General features: G+C 46.9%; 1 pseudogene; it reads left to right on the forward strand.

Moving 5' to 3' along the window:
• Positions 1-4,178: 4,178 nt before the first annotated feature.
• Positions 4,179-4,578, forward strand: LOC109378170 (60S ribosomal protein L35 pseudogene; annotated as a pseudogene).
• Positions 4,579-9,040: the final 4,462 nt, after the last annotated feature.

Consider the following 9,040-nt stretch of genomic DNA (forward strand, 5'->3'; position numbering starts at 1 on the left):
AACCCCAGTTGTGATGTAGAATATTTCCATCACTACTATGCAAATTTCCCTCATATCACCCCCTCCCTGAGGCAGCCTTTTCATAAAAATAGAATCATGCTGTGTACTCTTTTATGCCTGGCTTTTTGTGACTCTTACATGCTGTTGTATATATCAGCAGTTTATTTCATTTTATTGCTGAGTAGTATCTTGGGAACAGGGAGTCCAGAATTTGCTGCTTCTTGTGTCTGTCTTGAAGTTCTGAAGGATTGTCATTGGGGCTTCCAGTTACCTCACATGATCTATCCTGCTCCTCTGGACCCAGGACCTGGGGTCTCTGGGGCAAATTCACATCAGCAGGCATGTTCCCTCTGGGCTTCAACTCTTGGTCTCTCTTGCAGACAACTCCACTTTTCCTAGGAACCTGAAGTTGTGTGGGCATCTTGGGGCTCCAACCAGAGCTTCTGGGGAGAGGTGGGCTGGGCTGTGAAAGGAGATTCAGGGGCTCTGCAGAGACACCAAGAGCCCAGCAAAGGCAATGGTCACATGGTCACTCATCTAATTTTCACTCCTCATGAATTTCTGGGGTCCCTCATGTGAAGATCACTGTGCTAGACATTGAGAGTAGACGAAACTCAGAAAAATGGAACTGGTAAGAGGGTCACGTTCATTGAATAACATCCTCATCTATCCATCCATCCACCCATCCATCCATCCATCCATCCATCCATCCTTCCGTTTATTCATCCATCCATCCATCCAACTATCCATCTCTTCATCCATTCATACACTTATCTATCAGATGAATAACATCTACCTTTCCATTTATCCATCCATTCTTCTGTCCATATGTATCAGTTAAGTTCCAATTACAAAAATAGAAATCACCCCAGGTATTTAAAACAGGGGAAATTTAATCAATGAAATTGGTTACACAGTTGATAGAAGAGGTGAAAAATTAAATAGGGCAATGAAGCAACCTAGAGATTAACAACAGCAGGAGGCCACCACCAAGACAAAGGAAGAGGCAGTGTGCCAGAGCCCAAGGATCAGGGGTACCTAGAGGAAGCTGGTCCATGGCAGATCTTCCCCCTTGGGAGCTAGAGGCTTACAGGGGATGAAGCCACTGCCAGAGATGTTGCACAATGCAAATAGAGGGGAAGAAATAAATACTTTGGCTTCTCCATTTTATTCTTTAATTTTAATCTCCATCACTTGACTCTCATTAACTGAGCCTACTGGGAAGCCAGCTAGTAAAGGTACCTGGAAAATGTAGCCTGCAGAGATAAATCCCAGTCGTAGAAAGCAGTGTAGGGGAGGGGCCCGGAAATGGTCTGAGAACACACCAGCCAAGGACTGGTTCATCCATCATTTCACCCATCCTCTTCCATGGAACCTGTTCAGGAGACCAGACCTGAAACTGGACTGAGGTTATTTCTGGCTGTGAAAAATCAGCAAGTGCTTCCCTGGTGCACAGAGGTGGGCTTTGGTGAGAGAGATGCCTGAGAGACAGGGACTCTGTCCCTCTGAGCTTCTGTGTCCTGGCCCCCACCATGTCCAGAGGAGAGAGAGTGGTTCAGGCTACTCTCCTGGCCATGCTCCTCTGGGACCCTCTGATCCTGTGGGGAAATGTAAGAGTAGGTTAGGGAATAAGGCTGCAGAGAGCCCACCCTGGGGAAGACAGACCAGGCTGCTCTCCCTTGAAATTTGGGTGCTCAGGTACTGACTGGGTCATCTGAGGAAGCGGCAACTCATCTAGTGTAGTAGATACAGGTGAGTCCATAGGTGAGTAGGAAGATGATCCCCATGCAAATCCCCTTAAGCAGCATAAGACCCAGGGGCTGTAAAACATCTTGAGCTACAGAGATAATAGAGTCTTATGATGAAAAGGAAAGAATGTAATTTTCCTCCCAGACCTCATGGTGCCCACAGCTCCACCCTCAGAATGCAGGTATCCTGTCCCCTCTTCCCTCCCATGACTCACTCTGCAGGGAGGCTAATGGAGATATGTTGGGAGCCCATAGGGTGCTTAGCTTGGCAGACAAACTCCCCTCTATCACCAGACTCCACCATGTGAGGCAGCTCCAGGCTCTGCCGACTGGGAGGAGCTCAGGGTTTGGCCCCCCTGGTCCAGCTCAGCCTGGCAGGAGGGTTGCTTGCTGTCAATCACACAGACCAGACACAGGGATTAGCCCTTCTGGACTCACAAGGAGGAGCCATTCTCCAGGGGTGCAGGTGCTGGAAAGAGGGGAGAACAGAACATCAGAGAAAGAGAAAGAGCAACCAATGTGGACCTAGCGTTCAGATATTTAGAAGCAGGCTCTCCCTCCTCCCCTCTCCTTTATGATGCAGTTCATTTTTTTCCCCCTCCAGAGCTGATCACTTGGTCTAGATTCAGACACTTTGAAGTGCAGGAATAAAGGGAGGATCTTTGTCTTTACAAGATCAAGATCTCTAGTCAAGCTGGTTTGGCCAACCCCCACTCCCCACCCCCCCAGTTCTCACATCTCCCCTCCTGTTACCCTTATCAAGGTCCATATCCAATTTTCCCAAAGCTAATCATGTATTTATTTGTTCTGCAACCATTTACTGCTCCCTGTCTAAATGAGGTGCCACTCAGAGGGTATCAGCAGCTGAGGGACTCACAGCTCATGGAGACAATCAAGAGGCCCAGGAGCAGACCCTCACTCAGCAATACGGTGAGTGCTGTGATGAAGTAACTCAGGCTACGGATGCCTGGAGGATGGGCAGCTCAATGAAACAGACAGTGAGGGAGGGCTTCCTGGAAGAAGAGCTTGAGCAGAGTAGAGGGACAAACAGAAACACATTTCATGATTTTTGGAGCAGAAAATCATGCTGGAAGGAAGGAACAGCAGAGCAAAGACAACCAGGGATACAAATGGCCTTAAATTTTCACAGGATGGAAATTAATTTTGTAAGGCAAGAGGAAAGGAATGTGTACGGAAGTGTGGAGAGCTGGAAATGTGGAGAGCCGAGGCCAAGAAAGGAAGCCTTGGCAGGATTACGTGTAAATATAAATGCAAATTAAATATTAACATAAATATATTACAATATATACATTATATATAACCTCAGAGTTGGGATAATTTTCCAGAATAAGAAAAGCGTTATAAGCAAATGCTTATAAAGTTAACTGCATAAAATTAAATTTGGAGACAAATCCAAGCCAAAGTAAGTCAGAAGACAATAATAAACTGGAAAAATGTAATCACAATTATATTACAGACTAATGATTGTATTTCCTAATATTACAAGAATTTATCCAAATCCTTGAAAAAAGAAATATAAGCTGATAACAATAGAAAATGATATGAACAACAGTTAGTTCATAGACTAGCAGAACAGAATAGAATGGAAAATATTAATTACTATGAAACCTATTTAAAAATGCTCACCTTCATGCTTACCAAGAGGAATGCAAATTAAAACTATGGTGGGGTACATTTTTCATCAGTAAGATTGGAAAGACCAAAATCATTGCTAATGCACTCTGCTGTTGAGGTCAGAATGAAGCAGAGATGCTAACACATTGCAGGGGGTAAGGATGCAAACTTGTACAACTTCTAGGAGAGCAATTTGGCCATATCCATCAAAACTGGTAATGCTTGTACTACCAGTTTTGTTCCTCTGACTGAGGAATTCAAATTCATACCGATATTTTAGCATTCTTACAAAATAGGTGTACAACTTTTTTGTTTACTGCAGCAGTATTTATAAGTAGCATGATTTTTTTTTCATTGGTACACAATTGTTTAAAGACATTATAATACAATGGAATACTTTGCAGTTGTAAAAAAGAAAAGGATGAAGTTCTTTACCTACTAACATAGAAAGATTTCCAAAACTTATTGTTAATTAGAAAAAATAAGATGCAGAACAGTGTCTATAAGACACTGTGTAAAAAAACAAACAAAAAAAACCAAGTTTACACAAAATCTATCTCTACAGATACAGGTATCCTTATATATGCATAAGGCATATATGGATACAATTTACAATGGGTGCCTTACATCAAGGAAACTAGGAACCTGGGGTGGGGAGTAGAGTTGGGAGAGGTCATTCTATATATACTATGTGCTAGTTTGAGACCATGCAAATGAACTGCCTGGGGGAAATATTTACATTAAATCACTATGTTGCTCTCCCAGCAGGAGGCGGCTCCGGTGGTTTGTTCAGCCATGGCCAAAATTAAGGCTCGAGACCTTCGAGACCTTCGTGGCAAGAAGAAGGAGGAGCTGCTGAAACAGCTGGACGACCTGAAAGTGGAGCTGTCCCAGCTACACGTCGCCAAAGTGACTGGTGGAGCGGCTTCCAAGCTCTCCAAGATCCGAGTTGTTCGCAAATCCATTGCCCGTGTGCTCACCGTCATTAACCAGACTCAGAAAGAGAACCTCAGGAAATTCTACAAGGGCAAGAAGTACAAGCCCCTGGATCTTCGACCCAAGAAAACACGAGCCATGCGCCGCCGGCTCAACAAGCACGAAGAGAACCTGAAGACCATGAAGCAGCAGCGGAAGGAGCAGCTGTACCCACTGCGGAAGTACGTGGTCAAGGCCTAAGCATCACAGCATCAATAAAGCACAAACTGGCTGACAAAAAAAAAAAAATCACTATGTTGTTTTCTACACCTGAAACTATTAAAAAATAATAAAGTGATTATTTAAAAAATGTTTGAAAAGGAAAAAGGTACTGAAAAGTAGAAAGGTGAGGCTCGGTGAAGAGGTAGGATAAAGGATTTTCAAAAGCAACATCTGATGCTTGGATTTAGCTATTCAGGAGGGAACTGAGAAGTTTAAGAAGTCAGCGGTCAAAACCAAAGATCCTTCCAAGTGGCCCAGGAAAGTGAGGATGGAAAGTCTCCCTAAGATTTGACAAGAAGAAGGTCTTTGTGTGGTGCTGACAGTAGGGTTTGACAACAGGGTGCAGAGGAGCTAGGGAGCATTCTATTGTAGTATATTTCTCTGCTTTTCTGATCTCCTTCAAGCTTTGAGACTTGGACTCTGTTCTGAGGTACCGTAGACATGCGCTTCCCTCCATCACAACTTTGCAAAGGAGAAGTTATCTCCTGTGTTATCTCCACAGAAGACACTGATGGTCAGGTTCTGTGAAGCATCTGAATTCAGAAGACATTATGTCCTTCTTAAGGTTTGAAGTTCGCTTCAGTGTTGGCATCCTCTTGGCCCCCCTCCCCTGCCCAGAATCCAGAACTCAGCTACAAGTACCCCAGACCCTTACTCTCTTCCCACAGCCACTGCCCCCAAACACCCAGAAATCCTGGCCCAGCACTCACAGGAGACATTGAGCTGGATGGTTATTTCTGTGGTCACATAGGACCTCAGTAAGGTCACTTGGCAGGTGGCATTGGTGCCATGATGCCAGGTTTGTGGGTTAATGGGGACCTCTGTCAAGTGAGCTATTTCAAGGCTCAAGGAGATAAGGGCATCCCATATCCTGGAGAAGATGAGGGGGCTTCTTCCAGTTATAGGCTGCCAGCATGGAGCAGGTCAGGCTCCCAGGATGGCCAGACTCCAGAGGCGCTGGCACTTGAGTCAGGTGTCTGGGTGAAGGCTGGGAAGGATAGAGGAAGAAACCCAAGACACGGAGCAGGGACTCCAGGGTGTGACTCTGGAAGTGGCCTCTGCACCAGCCGAGATACCTCCCCTCTGAGTCCCAGGCTTCTGGGTACACCTACCCTCACTCTGATCCCCACCCTTAGATGATGAGTAGGGGCCCAATCCTACTTATCACATTCACAAAGAGTGTCTTATACTTGAAATTGAACTTCACGACAGGTCCCCTCTCCAACCGAAATAAGTACACCCCGCCATTGTTCTTCCCGGTGTCTCTGTTTAGGGAATACTTGTTGGTCTGGGGGTCACCGAGGATATGGAAGATGCCCAGGGTCCCCTCTTGCAGCTTCTGACTGGTTTGTTTGTGGTCACTAGGAGGATCCTGGTATATGTTGGCCCCCTCCAGGAACCAGAAGATGTAGAGTGGGCCTGAGTGATTCCATCAATCTTGGGGGTAGGGGAAGGTACTGGGCACCGGAACACACAAGCCCTCCTGTACCATAACTGATCCTGGTATCTGTAGCTCATACCCTCCAGGGACATGTGGAGAGCCCAACATTTAGCTCTGTGACATTTAGCTCTAGGTGCCCCCTACCCTCCTCTGTCCCAGCTCACTCATCTCCCCATTGCAAAGTGTGTAGTGCACCCCTGGAAGCTACAAGAGTGAGTTTCGTGTGAGCAAGAGTGACTCCACATTGAACGAGCAGAGTAACTCCATTTTGGACATGCGCAGAGAACTTATCAGACAACACCCAGAGAGCTACCTGGTTGCCCTGGTAATTGGGTGTAACCAGCTACACTCCAAAGGTCTGCTACTGAAGATGAGAGGACAGTCAGGGTTGCTGGCTGGCTGCCCTGAGAAGGTGACATCAGAAAGGCACTCAGAACTGCATAAGAACTGAGGTCTTTTGCAGCTTAGAGAGCCAATCTCGACTGAGAGGCGACCACACTGTCACTCTGCTCTGAGAACCCTCCACTCTGCTCTGCTCCACTCGGCCAAACCTCTGTCGGACTGATCTCCCAGCCCAGCCATCCTTCCTCACTCAGCCAGGACTCTGATTGACTTTGGGTCTGATTTGTTACTCTATTTTACCCAATTATTGTATTACTTTGTGTGCTTTACTGTTTGGTGTATTGATGGTTGATGTTTGAGTAAAGAGCATATTGAAAGGCATTTAAGACCTTGCGTGCTCTGTTCTTCACTCATGCCATGGCTACCGCGGAGGCCTCAGTCAGTGCCAGGTAGATCCTGGGGGCCTGAGAGTCTCTCGGGGGTTAGTCCCCCTGACTTGCAGGAAGAGACTGAAGCACGGACTGTGAGTCTAGCAGTCGCTCATGACACTAGGACAGCAGTAGTAACAGGGGTGACATCTCTGACACTAGAAGGTCTATTCAGAAACCCTTAAAACCACCTGGTTAGCCCTTCCCAACAGACATATGGCATCTATTTCTGAGTTTTGCCTCAAACCCATCTCTCCAACAGGAACACAAAACCACTGCAGGGGAAGTGAAAGTTAAGCTCAATTAACCCCAGGGACACTTCGGAAGGGAGCTCTGTTCTTTCACTTCCCCATGCAGACCCCATCTTTCCGACCCTGAAAACCCTTCTCCACCTTCCCTCAGGAAAGCCAGGCATTCAGGTAATTCTCCCACCATGCAGGGGACCCACCTGGGACCCAATCCTCCCATCCTGTGTTCATCTTCAGCCCAGTTCTGAGCACATAGAGAGCCGTGCGAAGTGCTGGCCAAGCTCCTGAACTCCTCTGAGCGGGGAGGACCAAGGGCAGAAGCTAGAACTGAGGCCTGGGAGCTGTGGATGCAGGCCCTGGCTTGGGTGGGACGTTTGTTGGTTTCCTTGTGCCTATTTGTGATCAAAGAGGAGCCTGCATCACAGAGTTTCCTTGGGTTTCCCCCAAGCTCTCCCTTTGCAGTGTGGTTTTCCTGTCTGAGCGAGGCCCAAGATAGCTTTGCTATCTGCCGCTTCACTACCCTGAACCACTCCTCTGCCTCCCCTCAGATCTTTTCTTTCTCGGGTTTTGGAGCCGTGTGGCTTCTTGCAGCAGATCCTGAAGAGTCGGCCTTTTCACACTTCATCTAGCCCCTCAACCCCCAAGACCCCATCTATTGAGAACAGACATCATCGTTCTTCATCCTGCCCCCTCTTAGACCCAGTAGATGCCAGGCCTGCCTCACTGCCTCACTGCAAAACATCTGGCTTGTGGTTACATGAAACCACAGGTTCCCTTCCGATTATATGAGCTTCCCGGGCCAGAGATTGTGATGTGACTCACAAACAGCTGATACCCGTGTTAAGGTCTGGGTGCTTGCCACTTGAAAAAGTTAAAAATTGGTGGAAAGAAAAGCAGGTTTATTCAGAATGTTGGTGTTCTGGGAAGATGGTGGACTCCTGTCCAAATCCCCAAAAAGGGGAATCTTGGTACTTCTTGCTGATGCAGTGAAAAATTAAAGGTCAGCAAGCTGATTAATATGCAAGCAGGGTTTATTAGTGATACATTCTCAGGAAAGAGAACAGGCCTAGCCGAGGTTGGAGAGAGAGCCCTAAGCCTCTGTTAGTGCTACGTGCTCAGTGGAGAGAACGGGCCTAGCTAAGGTGGAGGAGAGGGACAGAGAAAGGGGGAGAGAGTGAGAGCAACAGAGCTCAAGTGCCAGGGAGAGAGCTGGCGCAAAAAAGGGCAAAAGAGCTCTTGTCTCGAGGACTTATAGTTTGCTTGGTAGGGTGAGGGAGTTCCATATTGACTTGGCGGGAAAAGTGATGCATGCTCTTCCACGAGAGGATGCTCTTCCTCTAAGATGGGTGGAGGTCTATTGACGCAGATATTTTATCTTGCTCTAGACTACCTCTTAGGGCCGGCCGAGTGGCTCAGTTGGTTAAGAGCTCACTCAAGAGTTTGAGCTCTGAGCAACAGCGGTTCGAGTCCAGCCTGAGCTGAGCAGCCGCTGAGCTGCCAACAGGTAGCAGGATGGCTCAGCTAAAAACAAAACAAAACAAAACAAAACAAAAAAAACACTACCTCTTGTCATCTGTTGTTGTATAAACAGATACGTGGCTGGAGGCAGTCACTCAAAGCTAACTAGCTTTCTCTATGGTACTGTGGACTCCCTCCCAGCCCGCCTCCTTCGCCTACATTTTCTAACTTCTACCTAACACAAAGGCCACCTCCCTGTTTCTAGATCAGTCAGAAGGTTTTATAGGTACACAAGAAGAACAAAGGAAAGGAGGAGTCCGTCAGGCAGGTCCGAGGGCTGACATCGCTTCTTGGGGTCTGGTCTGTTTTTTTTTGTTTGTTTTTTTGAAGATTTTTTTTTTATTGGGGAATTGGGGGGATTGGAACAGTGCTTAGGAATTGGGGGAAGAGGAACAGACAAGTTGCTGTCGTTTTTTTTGTTGTTGTTCTTCAGTCTAGTTGTGGAGGATGTTGCTTCACTGGGCCAAGCTGGCACCATCATTG

Source organism: Hipposideros armiger, unplaced genomic scaffold (genome assembly GCF_001890085.2).
Source record: "Hipposideros armiger isolate ML-2016 unplaced genomic scaffold, ASM189008v1 scaffold_1781, whole genome shotgun sequence".
Taxonomy (NCBI): Eukaryota; Metazoa; Chordata; class Mammalia; order Chiroptera; family Hipposideridae; genus Hipposideros; species Hipposideros armiger.